Source organism: Girardinichthys multiradiatus, chromosome X (assembly GCF_021462225.1).
Source record: "Girardinichthys multiradiatus isolate DD_20200921_A chromosome X, DD_fGirMul_XY1, whole genome shotgun sequence".
NCBI lineage: Eukaryota > Metazoa > Chordata > Actinopteri > Cyprinodontiformes > Goodeidae > Girardinichthys > Girardinichthys multiradiatus.
This window is the reverse complement of record NC_061817.1, coordinates 23,779,536-23,801,149: the sequence shown is the minus strand read 5'-3', so window position 1 is coordinate 23,801,149 and position 21,614 is coordinate 23,779,536. Positions and strand designations below refer to the sequence as shown.

Sequence of the window (21,614 nt, the reverse complement as noted above, 5' to 3'; positions counted from 1 at the left end):
ATCACAAACGAGTTCATTTTGTAGTGCATTGAAAATGTATTGACAGCCTTTGAAATTCTTTACAAATTTTCTTCAGCTGAATCAAAACAAAACTGAAGTAATAATCTTTGGACCAAAGGAAGAGCGTTTAAAAGTTAGCACACAGCTTCAGTTAATACAACTAGAAACCACCAGTCAGGCTCGAAACCTGGGTGTAGTGATGGACTCAGACCTGAACCTTCAGAGGGACATAAAGGTAGCAACTAGGTCGGCCTTCTATCACTTAAAGAACATCTCCAGGATCAAAGGACTAATGTCTCAGCAGGACCTTGAAAAACTAATTCATGCGGTCATCTTTAGTAGAATTGATTACTGCAACGGTGTCTTCACAGGCCTGCCTAAAAAGTCGATCAGACAGCTGCAGTTGATCCAGAACGCTGCTGCCCGCGTCCTCACTAGAACTAAGAAAGTGGAGCACATCACCCCGGTTCTAAAGTCCCTACACTGGTTCCCTGTAGCTCAGAGAATAGAGTTTAAAATACTTCTGTTAGTCTAGAAATCACTGAATGGCTTAGCACCAAAATACATTACAGACTTGTCAGTGTATCAACCAGCCAGACCTCTCAGGTCATCTCGTTCAAATCTACTCTGCAGAACCAGAACCAGAACCAAACATGGAGAAGCAGCTTTTAGTTCTTATGCTCCACAAATGTGGAATAAACTCCCAGAAAACTGTAAAAGCGCCGAAACCCTAAGTTGCTTTAAATCAAGATTAAAAACTTATTTGTTTAGAGTGACCTTTGACTGTGCCATTTAGGCATGATTAGTTGCGTTTTCAGTCCAATTTTCCTTTCATTTTCTTGTCCATCATTCTATTCTCTTTATTTTATTTTTTTTAATTACCTCTGTTGTTTGATTTTATCATTTGATTTGTTTTTCTGTGTCTGTATCTGTGTTTATTTGCTTTGTGATTGTATTGTAATTGTATGTACAGCGCTTTGAGTGACTCGTTGCTGAAAAGCGCTATATAAATAAACTTACCTTACCTTTCCACATAACAACCACAAACTTCAATGCATTTTAATGGGAACACAAAGTAGTGCATATTGTGAAGTTTAAGATAATATAAATATGATGTGTTGCATGCATACATCTTTAGGTCCCCTTTAGTCTGATTTCTTTCAATAAGACCACCATCCCTATGGTAAAATATAGTAATGGTGGCATCATGCTGTGGGGAGATGTATTTCAGCAGGGACATAGGCGATGGGATAATGGATGGTGCTACATACAGTCCATCCTGGAAGAAAACCTGTTAGAAGCTGCAGAATATTTAAGAATAGACCAGAAGTTCACCTTTCAGAGGGACAAAAAACCTCAACATGCAATAAGAGCAATAATGGAATAATTTAGATCAAAGCATATCCATGTGTAGGAATGGTTCAGTCAAAGCCCAGACCTAAATCTAATTGAAAATCTTTAGCAAGACTTGAACGTTTGTGTTCTTCTTCAATGTAACTATGTTCAAACTATTTTGCAAAGACGAATTGAAAAAATATCTGTCTTTTAGGACTTGCGAAATGGAGGACCTCGGAATGCAGACTAGCAGGCAGCATGACGGTAAGTGAAAAAGGCTTTAATAAATAAAAAACTCACTCATAAAAAGAGGCAGGAACAAAACAATAAACGGGCAGGCAAGACAGGCTTGGCATGATCCAAAAAATGTTTCCGCAAGGAATAAACAGAACACGTGTGTATATATGGAATGTGAACCAGGTGAAGCAAGACAGATTAACTAGGTGTAGGTGAACTTTATAAACCTAATTGACAGGAGAGAACAAACGTGACTGGAGCAAAACAGGAATTCAAACTTAACTTGACAACACATGAACTAGAATGAACTAGAAGACAAAAACTAAAGCATGACTAGGAAAATAATAAACAGAAACATGATTCAAAACATTAACTGTGAAACAGACCAACAAAACCCAAAAACACCCACAATCATAACACAGTCTATCTTGGAGGAAAGTTGGTAGAGACATATGCAAAAAACTCGAAGCTGTAATTGCAGCAAAACAGATGCAGGCCACACATTTCAGATATTTATCTGTAAAATGTTTAAAAACCATGTCTTCCATTCCTTCCTTATTTCTATTATGCTCTCCTTTGTTTTTGTCTGATATAAAATCCCATTACAATATATTGCAGTTTGTGGCTGTAAAAGTTCAGTAGGTACAAATACTTTTGCAAGCAATGTTCTTTACTTTACATGTAGAAGAATTAGAGCACACAATGAAAAATCTCTCTGATTTGTATCCTTTAAGTTTTCCAGCAGTTTGTGATACCATGTCAAGAACAAATGTCACAGCATGAAGAAACACAGAAAATCAAGAGCAGATGCACATGCAGAAACAATATTTATCCAAGTTCAATTCAGGAAAAAATGAGAAAGTCAAACAATGTGTAGATGGTTGATGTAACTGTGGCATTAGTACATATATTACATTGATTTGTCTACTGAGCGTGTATCCAGATGTGTTGACAGATGTGTTCCACAGTGTCTGAGCTGCTGAATCCTCTCCACTCTGCCTCCGAGTTTATGTCACAGCTTTTTTCCAAGTTCTTACTCCTGGCTCCATCCTGACAGCTAGATTGTCAAGGAAGTAGCTCACTCTGTCATCTGTTGTGCCAGGAGCGAACATCTGCTGCAGGAGGATGCAGGTCCACCGTCCAAGTCATGATTAGGTGCGATGCTAGAAACATGATACAGAAAGTTATGATTGACTGGGGCCACAAAAGAACACAAACTTAAACATCCACAAATTTGTGGGGTCGATTTGCAGAAAATTAAAAGTGTTTGCTCTCTTTAGGCTGTTTTTTTCTCTTTTTTTTTTGGTGTAGTATATGATTTGATATCTACTAATTTGGTTGATTACAGGTGCATCTCAATAAATTAAAATATCACAGAAAATACTTTTTTTTTTTTATTAAAGTCATTATATACAGAGTGGTATATTTCAAGCATTTATTTATGTTATTTTTTAAGATATCTTCTGGCAAATGAAAACAAAAAATTCAGTTTACCAGAAATTTTAATCCTATATAAGACCAAAACAAACAACAAAAGTGTTTAAAGTCGCAATGTTATGTGTTGTCCATTTGACACACTGACTAAGCCACAGAAGATCACTGCTAAAAGAGCTAGCTGTTCACAGAGTGAATTATTGCATATTGATGGAAAGATGAGTGGAAGTACAAAGGGATTTGGAAAAATGGTGCACAAACAGGAAAAACCACTGCCTTGAGAGGTTCGAGGAGCAAAGCCTATTCAAGAGTTTGGGGTATATTCACAAGGTGTGGACTACAGCTGGAGTTAGAGCTTAAAGAGCCACCACACACAGACATATTCAGGACCTGAGCTACAACTGTTGCATTTCTTGTTTTAAGCCAGTCCTGGGCCAGAGACAACATCAGAGGCCTCTTACCTGGACTAAGGAGGAAAGGGACTGGACTATTCCTCAGTGATCCAAAGTCCTCTTTTGGAAATCTTGAAATTAAGGTCCCAGAGTCTTGAAGTAGAGAGGAGGGTTGTTTGGTATTGTTAATCTACTGTGTTTTATTACCTCTAAAATCAGTGAAGCCATCTACCAGGAGGTTAGAGGACTTCATACCTACATCTGATGACATGCTTTATGGAGATACTGACTTTATTCTCCAGCAGGACTTGGTACCTGCTCACACTGTAGACAGTTCCAGTACCTAATTTAATGACCATGGTATCGTTGCTCGATTGGCCAGCAAACCACCAAAACAGAATTATTGGGGTATTGTCACAATAAAAATGAGAGACTCCAGAACCAACAATAGAGATTAAGTGAAGGCCGCTATTAACTGTACTTCATGTACACCTCAACCGAGCCACAGGATGATCACCTCCATTTAAAGCTACATAGATGCAGTAATTTATGCAAAAAGAGGCCAAACAAAGTACTGAGTGCATATTGTACATTAGGTGGACATACTTTGTAGTAGTATTTATAATGACTTTTTTCTTTATTGGTCTTGAACTTACTATTCTAACTTTCAGAGAAGCTGAATTTTAGATTTTCATTAGCAGTAAGCCATATTTAATTTAGCTTTTGATGATATCCTATTTTACTGAGATGCCCCTGCATACTGAAGACCAAGTTGTTCACTGTTTTTATATTACTCCATGTGAAAAACATGTTGCAAAGTGGTTCTGTTAAAAAAAAAACTTTCACCAAAGTGTTCTACCTGAGTTCATGTTTTATTGATTCTAACACAGTTTCCTTGTCTACCTTGTTATATTAAAAGTGTTTGACATGCAAAATGTGTGTCTGATAAATCACATTTAGCAACAGTCTACAGACCAACAAGATCAATTATCTCTCAACATATCTCTATGCAAATAAAAATGTAATGCAAACGTGACAGCAATGTAAATATTTATAAAACATACAATAACCTGAATGAATTTTTTTAGGTGAAAAAAATCTGGTCAGAGTTTGTTTCTGTTTTACTAAACTGAGCTGACGAACTGACAGTGTATAAAATCTCAAGACAACTATCCCTCTAAAAGTTGTGGTTTTTTTTAATGGAGGGCACAGATTCCCTTTTGCATAAAGGAGCTTTGAAATCGGTATAAAAATGTCTGAAATTAGCCTCAGCAAGTGGAGGCTTGAAGATGTGATTTGAAAGATCCTCATGTGTCATACCAAAGCTTCAAAATAAAAGAAAAATGCTATTTTACTTAAAAGAGAAAAAAAAAAAACAGTTAAAGATAAAGATGAGGTTGGTGTTCAGCTTCAGATTAGGTAATGCAGGTAGGTGGCCTCTCGACAACCCAGACTTTGCTGTATCTGCACTTGTTCTTGTAATCTCTCCAGAAAAATGACATAATTCCGTCCACCCCCGCACAGCAGCCACTCAACCCTGCAGTTGTTATGGCAGCAAAGTGGTGTGACCGGCCCGTCCCGCCCGGTCTTTGCCGAAAGAAGGGAAGGAACAATGTGTCAGAGGATCAGTAGTCATCCATCGCTATTTCTCATCGTCTTTGTGCTTGTCTGCACCGATGAGCTGGTTTACCTCCAAGAAGTCACGTTCCACCAACACAAAGGATGTGACTTCAGTCTCGCAGTTTTTCCTCAATTCCATTCTTCTGCAACTCAAAGCATCAAGTCTGTGATTTTCCTAAAATCTATTACCTTTACTTGCTGTCTGGGCAAATTCTGTGCTACTTTAGCTTATTTTCTGGTTCTGTCTTTTTTTTTTGGCTTCCATTCTGGTTTTTCCCTTCCCACGTTTCTTTCCTGTGTCTCATCTTGGAGTGCAACCAACGAGAGCACCATCACCGCACAGAATCCAGGTCCCAACCTGCCTTTGAGTCTTTGCCTGCCCATGTATGTCTTTTTGTGCCTGCGGCTGCAACTAGGGCTGCCAGCCCCTATCGCCCTCCCCCATAAGCTGAACTACTGTACCCGTCTGCTGGCGCCCTGCCACCCATACACAGTTCCCCTTCACTTACTGAGAGAACCAACTAGACGGTAGAAGAAGATATTATGAGCCTAAAAAACATCTAGAAAATAACTATTCACCTCAAGGTCAAGCATGTATGACCTCCACTGAGAACACCTACGACCACCCTGAGAGGCACACTTATACAGTACCTGTCATTTAGCCTGTTGGCCACCCTGCAGAAGCCCATCAACGGGTTCCTTTGAAGGCCACCGACTCTGTGGTGGGCCATCAAAGCATATCTTTTCAGTTCTACTGAAAGGATCTGATGCTCCTGACAGAATTTGTGTTTGAAGTGATATCTGAGTGCCACTGCATTCTTTACTTCACTGTCATGACTTAGATTGCACAATAAAAAAAAATAGAAAATTGAGGGCATTAATCCTGTGTCGTTAACCCGATGATATGTGATTACCAGATGCGTCTCACAATCTCTGTTTTATCAGTAACTGTACCACACTGGAGTTGTGTGTGGAAACTGTCAGAATTAGTAATAGGGCTGCAATGTGTGTGAACAAACAGTCCACTCACCAATGATAAAAGAGAAATCAGAGACACCCCTACCTTGGGATAATGTTGGGGACTGTTGGTATAATGTTTCCATTACTCAGCCTCTTCTCTCACCTGGGATCATCTGAAAAAGATCAAAGATGCAGGAATAAGATGATTCAGAAAACATTTCTTGATGGCAGACCATTAAAGATTCAAAAGAAAAGCGAGAGGTCAAATTCAGCTTGGATCAGCACTGCCCAGACTTGCATTTACACAGTTCCATGTATGGAGAGCTTGGGACTCATTTTGAAGAACAATAACTAAAGATAAGACAAAAATACATTTAAAATATTTGGGCAACATAGAAATGCCACCTAGTCTGGATTGTTGTGGCATTAACACTTAATAGAGATATCTATGCTTCATGGACACTAAATTTATTAGATATACCCGTTCGATAGCTTGTTAACAAATAGTAAATCAGCCAATGACATGGCAGCAGCTCAATGCATTTAGGCATCTAGCCCTGGTGAAAATGATTTGTTCCAACCAAGCATCTAAAGAAGGAAGAAAGTTTGATTCATATAACTTTGAAAATATAATGGCTATTGGTGAAACAAGAACTGGTGTGAGCATTTACAGACAATTTATGAAAGAATTTAATGTTTTCTTGGCACACCTTGGGCCACGTAGTACCACCTGTTTAAACCACCACTGTTTAAAAGGCCAAAGTCTACCTGAGAATTGCTGCCAAACCAGCCTAATCATTTTATGACCACTGTGTACCTGTCTTCCGATGGCTACTTTCAGAAGGGAAATGTGTCATGTCTCAAAGTGGTTCTTCGACATAAAAATTAGTTCACTCCACTTTAACAGACTCCAGAGTCACCATATTTCAGTCCGATACATTTATAATGTAATAAAATAAGAGATTCACATCATAGATATGCAGAGGACAAATTTGTTGCATCTGTGTGATGCTATCATGACAATACGGAGCTAAATCTCAGAGAAATTTTTCATACAACTTGTTGAATCTATGTCCATAAAAATTCTGTGTTGGACCTTTCTGGAGGCGAAAGGTCCCACCTTGTGCTAGTAAGGAGTACCTCACGAAGTGTAGATCTCAATGGCAGTTTTTCAAATCTGCCTTACAGTCTGATCTGAAATTACAAAGCATATTTATTTTGAAGACTATTGGTGGGTTCTGGGCAACTCGGGTCACAGTGAGCTTTGTAATAAGTTGTTATCTCCAGTGCCCTTCTCAATCATCGACTCCCCTACAAAAAGCTTGAAATGAACCTCATCTTTAATAGCCAACATAGTCTCCAACTGAAAGGTTTCGGAAAATTTAGCTGAGTACATCTATCGAGTAGAAAAGAAAAATCACTAGCAATTCCTCTAGAATAAATGTACATGAAGCATTTTCTCAATTTATACTTGACTGTTTCAAGTTGATTGGAGCATCTCGAGACCTTTACTCAGAAATCCAAAGCTTCCTGATTGCCTGGGGTATAAATATGACTTGTCACAGAGGCCCATTTCTCTTAACTGTTCGAAATGGGAAAGACAAAAGAACATGCAGATTAAATAAGCAAACCTGTTTTGATCTAGATAAGTAGAAAATTGTTATCATGAAACAGCTGCCGACCTTAACATGTCCACTTATACAGTCAGAGCAATAACTAGAAAGTTTAATGAAACTATGACACACAAGGCAAGACATGGACCCAAGTTCATCTTGTGGGTGTATGTAATGGATGTACATAAAATTGGTGAGAAACCAAAAAGTCTCAGTTCTAAGATAAAAGCTCACAGCATGCTGCCATCGTTCAAGACACGATGAAAGATTAAAATCTGAAAAATACATTTAATAAGTAACTTAACTTAAAGGGGTTACATGATGCAAATTATGTATGGATTGGATATTACTTTGGCCTTTAGATAAAGCGGTTTTAGATGAAAAATTCAAATTTGTGCAGAAGGATGTGCTGGTAAAGTCAGACATGTGATGTTAACCTCTGCTGTCTTATATTAGACAGGAACAACAAAACTGTTATATATTTATTAATGAGAGGTTTTCAACCTTAAATTACCTCATTTACAGAGGTTCTAGTAATTAAATGAAAACTACACATTTGTATTAACAAATATTGATGATGTATATTGTGTCTATTGACGCTGACTACCTTGTTTAAAGTTTGTCTCAATAACTTACCAAACTGTTTTTATATGACGATGGCTTAGAGTCCCGTAACATTAAGATAAATATAAATGACAAACGCTATTATGAAGTAACAACTCTCATATCTTAAAGTATTCCAATTCAGCTTTTCTTTCACTTTTTATCTCAGATCACAAGACAGATGTCTGCTATTTGTCCCTAGTCTGATCGCAGACATGTCAGAGAAGGATTTCAGGCCTTCTGCTCCTCCCACTTGACATACTTCTCAGGAAAATGAAGAACTTGTTGCTCAGTGCTGAACAAAAAAAAGCAACAGGCTCTGCAAGCCTAGTTCCTTCTTTATCTTGCATTTTAATGCTGTCATCCTGACCAGGTGCCTCTAAAAGAGTAGAGTGGTAGTAAGTTGTGAGACTTGTGAAAAGTTTTGTGATCAAACCTTTCATACCCCTACATACAAGCCTATAATTAATTAGGGCATCAAGACTACAGCCAGCTGATGAAATCTGACAATTCACAAGAATGGGTTCACAAGAACAAGATGGCATTTTGGCAATACTTATGGGAAAATAATAAAAAGAAAGATTTCACAAACCACAAACTCTTTTTTAAAGAACTTATGATGTGCTTAATTAATGAAGAATATTCTAACCCAGTTTGAGTAGTCCCCAAAATAAGGATTTTGTGCTTGTTTAGTTTTAAGAAGAGCCAAATGTTAAGAAAAACATTGAAAATGCCCTGTTTTAGGGTTTTCAAGGAATGAAAGATTTCATAAATTCACTAATAAATGAATAACTGCATTTGAAGAATGTCTGTTTTGTGAGGTTATCCAGTCGGGTTTCATGCATAAAGGTGTTTTAGATTTTGAATGACAGGGGATCAAAGGCTCATTAAAAACTGTGTTAGTTGAGCATCAACAAGAGGCAGTTACCAACCTTACCATTGTTAGCACCTAGCGGTTCGCCAGTGGCAATATTTTCACAGTGCTTACAAACCACTCATATTTTTCCCCGTTCACTTTTTAATGAAACTGGAAACATTTTAAGCAGTAACGGGTGCTTGAAAATTTCCCTGGTGGCAATTTAAAAGTGTTGGGAACTTCTTCAATGCCAACTCTTCAACTTTTTCAACAAAACAGGGCAACTCCAGATCTACTTCCTTTTCTTACTTTAAAATAAGAGCTCAAAAACATGCATGCTGTCAGGCTTTATACCATCATATCAGGTGCTCGTAATATTAGCTTGAACTTACTTCACTAGATGTCACAGACTGACAGTACCTGGGTACCTGGGTGCTTCACTTTGACGAGACATTTTGTGATGTTTTTATACAGCCCTATTGGTTAGCATTTTGTTATTTTATTCTGAGAATCAAATGCTTGTATCGGGTAGAAAAAACTATATCTGCCATCATTACTTACTTAGCTTCTTGACGGTTTTCATTTCTTTGTATACGGAAGTTACCGCAACCTGCTTAGGCAGATTATTTGACAGCCTTCTTATGTTCAGCATGCACTGTGATTCCCTTAATTTTTGTAGCCATTTGAGATCCCATGTTTGCTGCAAACAAAACAGTCACCATCATCTTAATCTTCTGGGTCTTTCTCAACCAGAGGTAACTTGAGGTCACAGCAGAGTAAAGGCCTTTTGCAGTTCCCCTATGAGGGGCATTTAAAAGTAAAACCTTTATTAGAAATAATAGCTCAGCGAACTCTGTTAAATTTAAAGTTTTAAGGATTGCCTACAACAACACTCTGCCTTTTAATTACAAAATATTAATCTGAGCTGTACTACAGGTACTACAAGGTTAGCAGGTTCAGGTTGGTACTGGCACAGTAAACTGGTTTTTATATGCAAACACGTTTCAGCCTGAAGTTGCACTCGCTAAACTAATCACAGCCCTGGTTCCTCTTCTTCCAAGCCAAAGTCAAAGGCGCTTGCTGCGTCTAAGTTACTCTGCTCCAGACAGGTTACCTGGGCAACGAATACACTGTTTCCGAGTGACACAAAGCCCAAACTCAAAAACCTCCTTTCAGGTTGAAGGCTCCAACAGTTGAAGGGGAAAACAGCAATAATAAGACAGTGGGGAGAGAAACTGAATACTGGGAAATTGCTTCACAGAGTTTCTGGAGGACATGGTAAAATGATTCTTTCCTTTTAAAAATACCTTTCCCTGGCACCAGACGCCACAGGTAGTTGTGTGCTGCTTTTGCTTCTTTTATGCCCTTTCTTGTGTTTCAGTTTTTGTTTCCAACCTATCACACTGTGCTAAGCGAGTTATCATGTACACCAGATGACTGGAGGTGCATAATGCTTAGCTGAGCCTCCAGATGAGGTAATGTTTAGAGAGGTTGGTGAGCAAGTAGAAGAGTCAGTCAGGTCTTGATTAGCTCAGAGGTGGGGGCTTTCTCTAATATTGGACACCCTCTTGTGTGGTAAGATTACTACCTTATGAAAAACTGCACCCGCTGACACGCCTGATGGGATCAGAGGCTCCTGCTTGCTGCTTATGAGCTTGCCACAGACAGAAGAGAAAACACACAAACACCAACAACACACATTCAAAAGTGTTCGGACCAGACAAGCGTGAAAAATATGAGATCATGACAATCATGCAAGATTTGTTTTACATTTTCTAAACAGTCCAATACACTGACAATAATGCACCTACAAACACCACCTACTGCTTCTCATGTCTTCTACTTGTTTGTCATGACCATAACTAATGATCTCAAGACTGAAAATATTTCAATTTATTAACAGGCCAAATAGCTCAGAAAAACCTGTGCATGCTATAGTTACAGCTTGCAGCCTACAGCCCTTTCTAATGAAAATAACACAATAAACTACTTCTATCGTCGTCTGAAGAATGATCGAAAGCATACAGCTTAATTGGATACGTACAATGACATGGATATCCACCTAAACTGACATGCCGTGCAACAAGATAATTAATCAGAGAAGCAGCCAAGAGGCCCATGGAAAATCTGAAGGAGCTGCTGAGATTCACAGCTCAGATTGAAGAATCCATTGACATCTGCCTTGTGTGCCACAGATTCAGTGTAAACAGTAATGTGCAAATCTGGCCTTTATGTAAAAAAGGGAAGAAAAAAAAAACTATTGAAAATAGAAATGAAAAGCCACAATTATAGTTTTTTGCCAAAGGCCCTTATGGCAAATGTATGGAAGAAGCTGCTCTGTTGGATACATACAAAATGAACATTTTGGTATACATGCAACATGCAAAGTGTGGCAGAAATCTAACACTGCACTTTAGCCTGAACAAACCACCCCCAGGGTAAAGCATAGTGGTGGGAGCATCATGCTGTGGACATAGTTTTCTTCAGCAGTGGCAAGCTGGTCAGAATTCTTGAAAAGATAGATGCAGCTAAACACGGCAAAATACTTAAGGCTGGAGTGGAGCTTAACCCTTCACCAAAACAACACTACGCATACAGCCAGAATTACAGTGCAGGATCAAAAAATATCACATGGTAAAAAGACCTAATCAAAATCAAGATGTGCTACCTTGTGTTGGTGTATCACATCCAGATAAAATAAACTGAAGGTTTTGGTTTGCAACTACCTGTAGAAGATAATTTCAGTTTGTTGCCAATGGTTCTGATAGTCCATTAGTTCAAAATAAACAGTTCATTATCAGATATGTGTAAACAGAAAGCTGCAAACAAAAACTTGCATCAGACAGCAAAGCAGAGTTTTACATATATTTTCAAATGTGTAATTGGCTGTTAATTAGTGGTGGCCTTACTTAGCATTTGTTTGGGGAAGTCTATGCAATTAAAAACTAAGGCCAACAGGATAAATGCAGCAACCTGGTTTCGCTGAGCTACGCCACAAACTTCAACACCTTTCAATTTCTACTGTGTGGCAGACTGTACCAATAAACACTCATATTTCCACAGAGTATGTTTTGAAAACAAATAAACGATGTGTGTGTGTGTGTGTATGTGCACAAGCATGTGAACAAAAGAACATACACACAGACCAATCAGGGACACTGGCACAACCTTGCGCCAGCGGTCTTTTAAACCAGTCATGTGAAATGACCCATTCCCTTCTGCAAATCAGATTACATGAGGTCTGCAAGTACACACCCACATTAAAAGCTAAGGGGCTCATGTCCATGAAACAGACGCATGCGAACGCACAAGCGCACACAACACTCAACCTAATCAGATTTTGCCCCACAAACCCTTCTGACTTTGCGAGAGTAAAAAAAAAAACACTGCCAGGGTTCAGCTACGAAAAACTGCACATACAACTCAAACAAACATGAAAGATTTAGGGACTGCATTCTCTTTCCACAGAGTGCCATGAAAACCATAGAGGGCTTTGATAAGCTCCCTTTCAGCAGTGTTTCGACTGCTGTTTGGCAGCGACGCTGTGGAATGAGCACATGTGGAAACATGTTTATAGTGGGTTTGGTCTGAATGCAAATGATAGATGATTTGTGAATGATTCAAGTTCTCTTAAGGTTACCACGTACTGAAAACACAAAAATCGCAGTAATTTATTCTGCTTCAATTAGTGTCAAATTGGCCTCAGTCAGTGATTTCAAGTTAAACAACATTAAACATTCCAGCGCGAGACTGAGTTAGCCGATAAATAAAAGCAGGGATAGCTGAATCCCGCTACCCTGGATAGCAGAGTGAGTGTGCAAATATTTCTTGGCTACTCATGTCTACACTGCCTATCAGGTGATGAAAGTTTTTGACGCTCTGTGAGTGTACTGTGAAGTTTTTGGCTCTGAGAAAGGGTGAAAAAAGTTGGTTGGCTGCCTGTTGGGGGACTGGTTCTCTTAATCAAATCCAGACAGCAAGAGGAAGTACACTCTGCCATGAGTAATATACATTAAGTCTTACTCAAGCAAATAGAAAACACAACAAATACAATGCACAGGAATTCCCTCAGACCCAACTGATAATAAAATCTCATTCTCATTACTGATTATTTTTAAATAAATTAGTTCTTCAAAGATGTGAAGCTCATTTTCTGTGCCATCTATGCCCTTGTTGCTGTAGAGGTCATAGAGTTGTGGGTGGCTGGGAGCTGAGATGGTTGAGCCCACAATGGGGTGTCAGGACTCTGTCAGTCAGTTTTACTCAAGTTCAGCTCAAGTGAGCTTATTCTGTCCTCACAGAGACATCTGAGAAGAGCACCAGTGGAGATGGGCAGTGTGGAGAACAGAGGAGCTTAGACTGCACTGGATGTTCAGATAAGGTGACAGGAAAGGGCAAAACGGGGCAGGACAACATGGGAAGCTGACCGTGGTTACTGTTACACTTGGAAGAGATCATTCAACCGTCAGATCACCTTTCCTACCTGTGGAGGCCAGGATGTGATTTGGTCACAAAGTACAACGGCAGGGAATAGGATGTAAAATTTATCAACAACTACAACTGACATAGCAGGGTGACATGGTGGACTACAAGGACGGCTGTCCAAAGAGTTAACAGCAAGAAGTCTCTTGGAATAACATAAATTCCTCGCCAATACTCTGTTTTATAAAAACCATTAGACAGTAACTAAAATGTTGAATTCTGAAGGTTAAAACAAGATCGACAGAAATCAGCCAACAAAATAGTGATGTTTAGCGCTGCCTGTTTAGCACAGATGAACTGGCCAAACCGATCAAATGATTAACCTGCAATGTGAAGCACATTTCATCAACAGAAGAGGTTCAAACAGAAAAAAACAAGAGACTTTTTACACCACTACATTTCTGCCATTACCCACTTATCTGGAAAAATAATGGACTATGTTTAGAAGTAGTTTTTCTTTCACCATAAAGCAACAAGGTAATTTCCCAAAGCCTTATGCTGTCCCCTTTTTGGAATTGTAGGATCATAAATAAACTATACCAAGAAGCTGTTTTTCTTACAAAAACACAAGAGTGGTTCACACTTTTGCTATGGACAAAATGAGAAAAAATTAGAAGGGGTGAGCTAATTATGTAGGGCAACTCAGAGTAATCGACTGGTGATTGGGATCTGCAGGGACTGACCAGTAGGAAACATAAAATCTGATGGTTTTTTGATCGGACTGGAAGTTAGCTATTTTCAGTATCAGTGAGGGTTTTAAAAATGTCAGAAACACAGAGATGAAAGATGGTATTCCTAAAAGAAACTTTCATTTCAACAATATGTCGGGACATATCTATTGCTCCCTTCAGATGCAAGGGAGCAGGAAAGAGGGAAACCTTTGGCACATAATAGGGACGCTGAACTGAGTACAGCAGAGTTGCTTAGTTTTTGCTTTTAGATTATTTCACCTCTGAAACGGAACACGCTAGATTTAGAAATACACAGGCTTTTGGAAGCCTTTGAGTTAATATGAGGATCTACCTTTTCTTAATGTAATATTCCTTGTTTCATTAACCAATGAAATCGCTAGTATGACAGAATTAAACAGAAATAAAGAAAATTTAAAATGTCATCTCCTTATTTATAAAAAAAAACAAACTGTTTTACAGCAACACCTAACACACACACAGATTGCAACAATACCTCTGGAAATAATTAATGACAACTCATGGCAAAAAGGCTAAAAAAGATATTTTGAATTGTATTTTTGTATCTTTCTGTGATATAGTTCTGAAAGCAAAATCAAAAGTGGCCAAAACTGATAACGGTATTCCAAAGCTTTACAAAAAACTGAGATCGAAATCAGCCATAAATTTTGGATGGGTACATCTCAAACTATAAAGATGTATCTTATTTTAAATAAATATGTTACGAAATAATTGTCTATCATTTTTTTTTAAACAATAACAAAACATGTCACAAGTAGTGGTCACAAAAGCTGTGAGATGTTAGTTTTAGAGCATAGGTAAACGACATCATCTATGGTGGGCCTGCACCCTATCCAGAGAAACCACATGTTTTCCATTGTGGTTAAAAGAGATGGGGATTAACGTTTAGCACAGCTGGAGCCACAGCTATACACCCCATGGTGGGATCATAGTCCTCCTTGGTCTTTGAGCAGTGCTGATGCAGCTCAGTTGGAGGCTTGGCTGACTACAGGCAGAAGGCACGGTGAAATCAACTGGATAGGTTGGTGGCATAAGGCCAAAAGGAAAGGCCATTCTTTGGTTTTGAGGAGGCACGAAAGTAAGGAAGTTGGTAGAAGTGCCTGACAGAAGCTGACAGACAGTCACACAAAAACAGACTATAAAGCTTATGGAAAGGTGTTGAAATGAACTGGATATTGCTTATATAACCCCAAAACTGTCCCGGTAAAAGAGAGATCACCTTCAAAGCTCACATTAAACACCAAAAAGAGGCAGAGGAGAAACACAGACGGTGGTTAGACAAGAAAAAAAATTGGCAAATGGCCAAAAGTTGAGGCTGTTGAATGCTTCACTTTCACCTCAGTGCCTCCAGGTCAAATGGGCCACATTCAGGTACCACAGGGGATAGTTAATGCAGGAGACTGTGACCATGTAGCCAATTAACAGACACTTTATAAAGGCAAACAGCGCAAGAGACATTAGGGAAGATATGCATAGTGGAGCATATCTGCGCTTACCAAAAAAATGCCAATTAACCAACACCACATGAAGTTCAGCTGTGACTGCGTCGGCTGCAGAGCTTTTAAGCGAGCAGCAAGTAAAACAACTTTGTATGCAGGGCGAGGAAGGATGTAGGAGTAGGGCTGAACATTCATTTTGTCAGTTCCACCCCGCAATTGTATCCACTGCTGAGTGGTTTGAGGGATAGGGCTTGCCAGACTTCATATAAGCATATAAAAAGTGAAAAATTGAATTAAAACCATTTTTTACATTTCGTTACATTTCTAAATACACAGAAATATTTGGATTTTGGTGAGTAAATTGCTTATGCAGATTTTAGGTCAACCATTTGAATTGGTTTTGTAACATATGCAATCTAGTAGAAGACCTTACTTAAATGGATTCCCAACCAGACAGGCTATACCTGAGCATCCCAGAAAATTAGGAATCTCCATTCTTAACCTTTTGTCCTCCCATAAACTAAGATAATTGCATGTTTTTCATCTGTCAGTCCAGCAGCAATAGTGTATCCCCTTCTCTCTGTGTTTGTGAGAGGAACTGGGCAGTGGGGATTGCATGCAGGGCATCTGAGTAGATTTGCTGGACATTCTGACCCACAAACACACTGTGCGGCTGGAAGAGGACGGCATGTTAATGAGCGTGTTCGAGGCCATGATGTGAAACTGGAAAGAATTTTACAAAGTGACTAGATCAGCTCTGAAAAGGTCATGCTGAACAAGTTCACGCGACTAAGTGAATACAGCTCGGTCTTCAATCCAGGTGACTCAAAGCCAGTAGCTTCTCTACAAACTGGTACCACTCAAACCACTTATCCCTCCTTCATGACATCATTAGTTTCCGAATCCAGTGACGCCACACTGACATTTGGTCTTCTATGATTAATTGGTTCCTACAGGGCTCTTGGAGTATTTCCGACCAAAACCAGGAAAAAAAACATTTCTTCAGCACTGATTTGTTACATCTAAACACTCCTTTTGCCTCAAGAAAACCACAAGGCAAGATGATCTAATATAAAATAAAAAGTGTAAGTCACTGTAGCTGAGTTTTCTTTAACCCGGTCACAGCTTTAAATAGAACATAATTTCTGGGTGTATTTGTTAAAGTACCCTGACAACAAACATCCAACAGAAAAACATTTGACATAACACACAGGAACGCGTGCATCATAGCACAAACCTAAATGCATACCTCTGCACATACGTTGTCCATGCATTAATTAACAAGACTTGCAAATATTACCATGTTAAATGAAAAGTCTGCATTATTGGATAAAGGTTAATGAGGAAAAACATGTAATCCAGCTAATCCTGCAAGGATTAGGACCAGGCGAATATCAGCAATAATAAACAAATGACTAGCATTCCTGCCTGTGTGGTTTCAAGCCCCAGGGCTCCAGCTAGAACCCAGCAGGGTCTGGATCCAATCCCTGCTGTTTATCAATGCACGTAGAAGTGGCCACTTGTTAAACCTCCATGATAAACGCTTGGGGGACAAACAGAAAACAGCTAACAGAGCAGTCTAACCAAATCACTCCTCCTAGTTGGGTTTACAGATCAGACCTCAAACACCACAGCCAGATATTCTGGCTATGTTCATACCACTCTATTTTTCACAGTGACAGCTTTCTATTAGGTCTTTTTCTATGGGCTGATGATTTGATTTGGCCTTCAACATGTTTTAGTGAGGAAAGTACCGGTACTGTAATTTTTCAGGCAACACTTGGGCTGAACTAATTGACCGTTACAGAAAGCAAAACCAAGGAAGTAAAGAAACAAAAGAAGTTGAAATAGTGAAAATCTGTTTGTTCCAAAAGAGGAGTGCACCCAAATTGCAAGAACTTTAACACTATCAATAGGTTTTAAATTATTTGTAAATACATGATCAATTTATGTACTAATGCACCAATCACTCAGTCAATTTTCTGGAAGGTAAACACTAAACAATTAGATTTAATTTTTTGATTACTAAAGGCATAACATATGAATTCTGCACTTTTATGAGCATTCTGTGATGCAATTTGTTTTTCAGGGTATGGATATGCTTTGATACATAAATAAACTTATTATTTTATTTTCTGTTGGATTCAAAACTGCTCCCTCAATCAAGAAACCCGCAGCACCTTTTCCCTTTCATTGTCAATTAATATTACATTTGTCTTGCTGAATAAAAACAAAGTTGTTAAAGTTTGTTATGTTTCAACAATTAAGCAAAGATACCAAAAAGGGCTTGTCTTTGTTATAGTGCCTTAAAAGAAAATGGGAATGGGAGGGTAAGACCTCAAAGAAAGCCTAAGATCGGTGTTGACCAGGAAAAGTCAGACTGTTGTAACTTTGAATTCTCAGAATCGTTATAACAAATTTTAGACACAGGTCAAGTTTTTTCAGTTGGCAAATTGACAGGAAGTTTTAATTGTTGTTAATATTCTATTCATCTGTTTTGTACACCTGTCTAATCCTTGCAGGTTTGTAGGGCTCCAACGGTCAGACTCAAGGTACACCCAGGACAAGTTACCAGTCCATCACACTGGACAAACAATCATGTATGCACACACTAATCCTAAGGACAATTTGGTGTCCAATTATCTAACATTGTAACTTTAGAACAGTAGAGGGATGCTGGAGTACCCTAAGAGAACCTACAAATTAATGGAGAGAGCAAGCAAGATTGACATAAGAGCCCTTTGATTCGACTCCAGGACCCTCTTGCTGTGAGGCAACAATTTCCCTTCTATGCAAACCAATACAAGAACCCACAGTTCTTATTTAAGACAACATGAAACAGTAAACCTGTTTTGTTTATTGACAAAGTATTGATTGCTTGTCTGTGCGTCAGTATGGTGTTACTGCAGAAGAATGCTAGACTGATAATGTAAGGACCCATAATTCCCTCAAAGAGTAACAGGATTGGTTAACTGATCTGTGTTATAAAACCATGGGTCAAAGACAAAGAAGTGAAAGCAGGTTGTAGTTTTTTTATTGTAAAAACAGCTTCCACTGGTAATGCCGACACACTTGCTTTGTCTTATATATTACATCCCAGGAAGTGTTTTGACTCAAACAGGCTGAATGTTCAGGAGCTCTAATATCTGAACAACAGTTTGTAAATGTAGGGGCGATTAAAATCAGCCCTTTGATCTAATCCAGTTACTTTGTTTCAGATTTATGTTTAGATTCAGTGTGGAAAAGGTGATGAAAATATAACATCTTGCTTTGTCTATCTGCCTCCAGCATTTTACGTGCTGTGCCCAGCGACTTACAAAGTCTGAAGGACTCTTCTGTCCCAAAGCAATTCCCCAACTGGCACAAAAGCCATCTGCTGTGTGTGTGAGAGCTTAAGCAAAAAAATAACTCTTTCAAGCAGAACTGCATGGTTCTGACTGCAGGGCGCTGAGGTTGCCACTACCTAGACTCCGACTGTACTTCCTCCTCCTCTTTCACCCCTATAATCCTGGCCTACATGACTGACTCCAACTGAAAGCCCCACACGCCAGAGGTGGGAACCAAAAGCACAGTCAGATATATATAAAAAGACCACCTGCTCAACAAACTAAATTACATTCACAATTGCGAATAAAGAGAAAGCAAAGAAAGGGGGAAATGAGAAAAAATAAAAAGAATGACTAGTTACTTGCCTCCCTCTGTGATCTCTGCAGACAAAAGAACAAATTGCATGTCTGTGTCATGATTCTAAGGCTAAAAATTGGCATACGAACCCACTCAGTACTGCTCGCATGTGTACATGTTGATATAGGTTCCCACCTAAGAGCAGAAGAGGTGCACAAACTCACCTTTCAGCCTTTCATCTTGGTTTCTTTTGTATTCCATGACACTTGTATGTTCTCTCTATTTCCTCTATTGAGCCGAATTGGTGGTTATTATTCCAAACAGCATTATCTTTATTAATGCCACAGGTCTCAGGACAGTGCACTTGCCGGGAGCCGGGTCTGGATGGAGCGCGGGCCAGTCTGGCTAGATAAAAGCACAGCGGAGAGTGATGTATGCAAGCCAGACAGCTCCGACAGGCCTTCATCCTTGCTCTTCAAGCTCAGTGAGAGGCAGAGGACCTACAAAGACAAAAATATGACTTTAATCTTTAGATCAGGTGGAAACATTTGTTCTTAGAGTAGTGTTATAGAAGGCTATCAAAGCCATTTTAGGTTAGCCAACGGTCAGGGGAAACACATTTTATCATAAGCAAACATTTCTGTGAAATAAAAAAACCTTTTAAAATTGTAAACAAAAATATAAATTAAAACTATAAATTATGTTTTAAAAAGTACTCATACATTTATGTTGTAGCTGGTAAAAACATGAATGAGGTCTTTTCCCAAAGGCTATCATGCATGACAAGTTATTTTAAAGGTGGTGTGGAGATCTGACGTGTGGCCATGCCGGGGCAGGGCAGCAGCCGGGGGTCTTAGCTTAAAGCCTTGAGTCCCTCGCTCCAGTGAGGCACATAGAATCAGCTCCTGGCCAGAGTCCGGACACTGATTTATGGGACTGGGTTATTATGATCAAACCAGCCGTGAGGACCACCCAGATGGTGGTACAAGACGACAAACACACACCGATAAACAGGGAGACACACATAACCCACACGTTTTTCTTCACTTTAATAGTCATAAAAATGCTAAACACCACTAACATATAAAAACAACATCAATGCAATGTTTAAGATGCAAAAAAAACTTGTAGATTGAGTCTAAAAAGCTGTAAATGCTGTGCATAATCGATCTGAGCTGCTCAGAGTAGGAGCAATACATCTGCTGAAGCTTCCTCATACCTTACATGTGAAGTTTACTCATCTGGTTTTACCTGTTTCTACAAAATTAACTTTTCTAGAACATTATTTCTGCAAAAGCAGTGTTTACAGTTTGCATCAGTTTTCTGTAAAATCCTGTTTTACAGATACTGCACTCTAAAAGTGGTGCAATGTCACCTTTGCTGCTTCTACAGCCCAAGGTTTTTCATACTATTGGGAGATTTTCCTTTAAATATTAAATGTTTTTTTTCATTCAACAAAGACGTTTGTTCCAGATACGAAATGAGAAAGGTATCTATCAAAAGATAATACATAAATACCTAAAGCAACACATAGAAGCAGTATCAATTTTGAATATTTTTTATGTTTTCTTTTCTATTTGATTAAAAGATGTAATGATCAAAACTAGGTATACCCTTCTCAGAAATCAGTGGAAAAATATTTATCTGCATTACAGCATTTGCTTTATAACAGCTTTCTGCATGTTTTTATTGGTATTTTGACGATTTATCTTTGTTGGCAAGCTCCATTTTTTTAAGATTGGAAGGGCTCTTTACCATCAACCTAATCTTTAGCTCAGTCCACAGATTCGCTCAGATCCAAATGTTAAAGATTACTTCCAGTTAGCAGAAATATGTTGGTAAAATAAACAATTACTTTAACCCGTAAAATGTCTGGCATATGAATAATCTTAAACTTAATGCAATAAAAATCAATAATCTAGCGCTAAAAGTATGTTCTTAAAGAGAAGTTGAAATCAGTTATAATTTGTATCTGCGGGTCAAATCATAAAAAAAAATGGAGATCAGAAGTCTGCAAAAACATTATTTGTTAATCTCTATTCAAGAGTTATTACTTTATAAACTTTTCTGTCTTAGCTAACAAAGGTCTGAACACAAATTTTTCATGCAGATAGAAAGTGAAGGGAAACATTTTTCTTACAGTTACTGACACTCAACTTGATCAAGTTGACCAAACATTTTTGTCTTAATACAGATGTTCTAGTTTACAGCCAGTTTGAAAGACATACTTCTCCATAAGTTACCTTTCCTGTAAAGACCATGTGCAAATATGCTAAGCCAAAGAGGAAAAACCAAGAAAAGCAAATATT

General features: G+C 38.6%; 1 long non-coding RNA gene across 2 annotated transcripts in view; it reads right to left on the bottom strand.

Annotated features, from left to right (window-relative positions):
- Nucleotides 1–1,881: 1,881 nt before the first annotated feature.
- The window catches only part of LOC124862576, a 68,831-nt gene continuing 49,098 nt past the window's right edge, over nucleotides 1,882–21,614 (bottom strand). For both annotated transcript variants that reach the window (XR_007036946.1, XR_007036947.1), the window contains exons 2-4: nucleotides 19,530–19,805; nucleotides 6,082–6,151; nucleotides 1,882–2,735 (exon numbers count right to left, since the gene is read on the bottom strand). This is a non-coding gene — a long non-coding RNA (uncharacterized LOC124862576). The remainder of the gene's footprint in view (nucleotides 2,736–6,081; nucleotides 6,152–19,529; nucleotides 19,806–21,614) is intronic.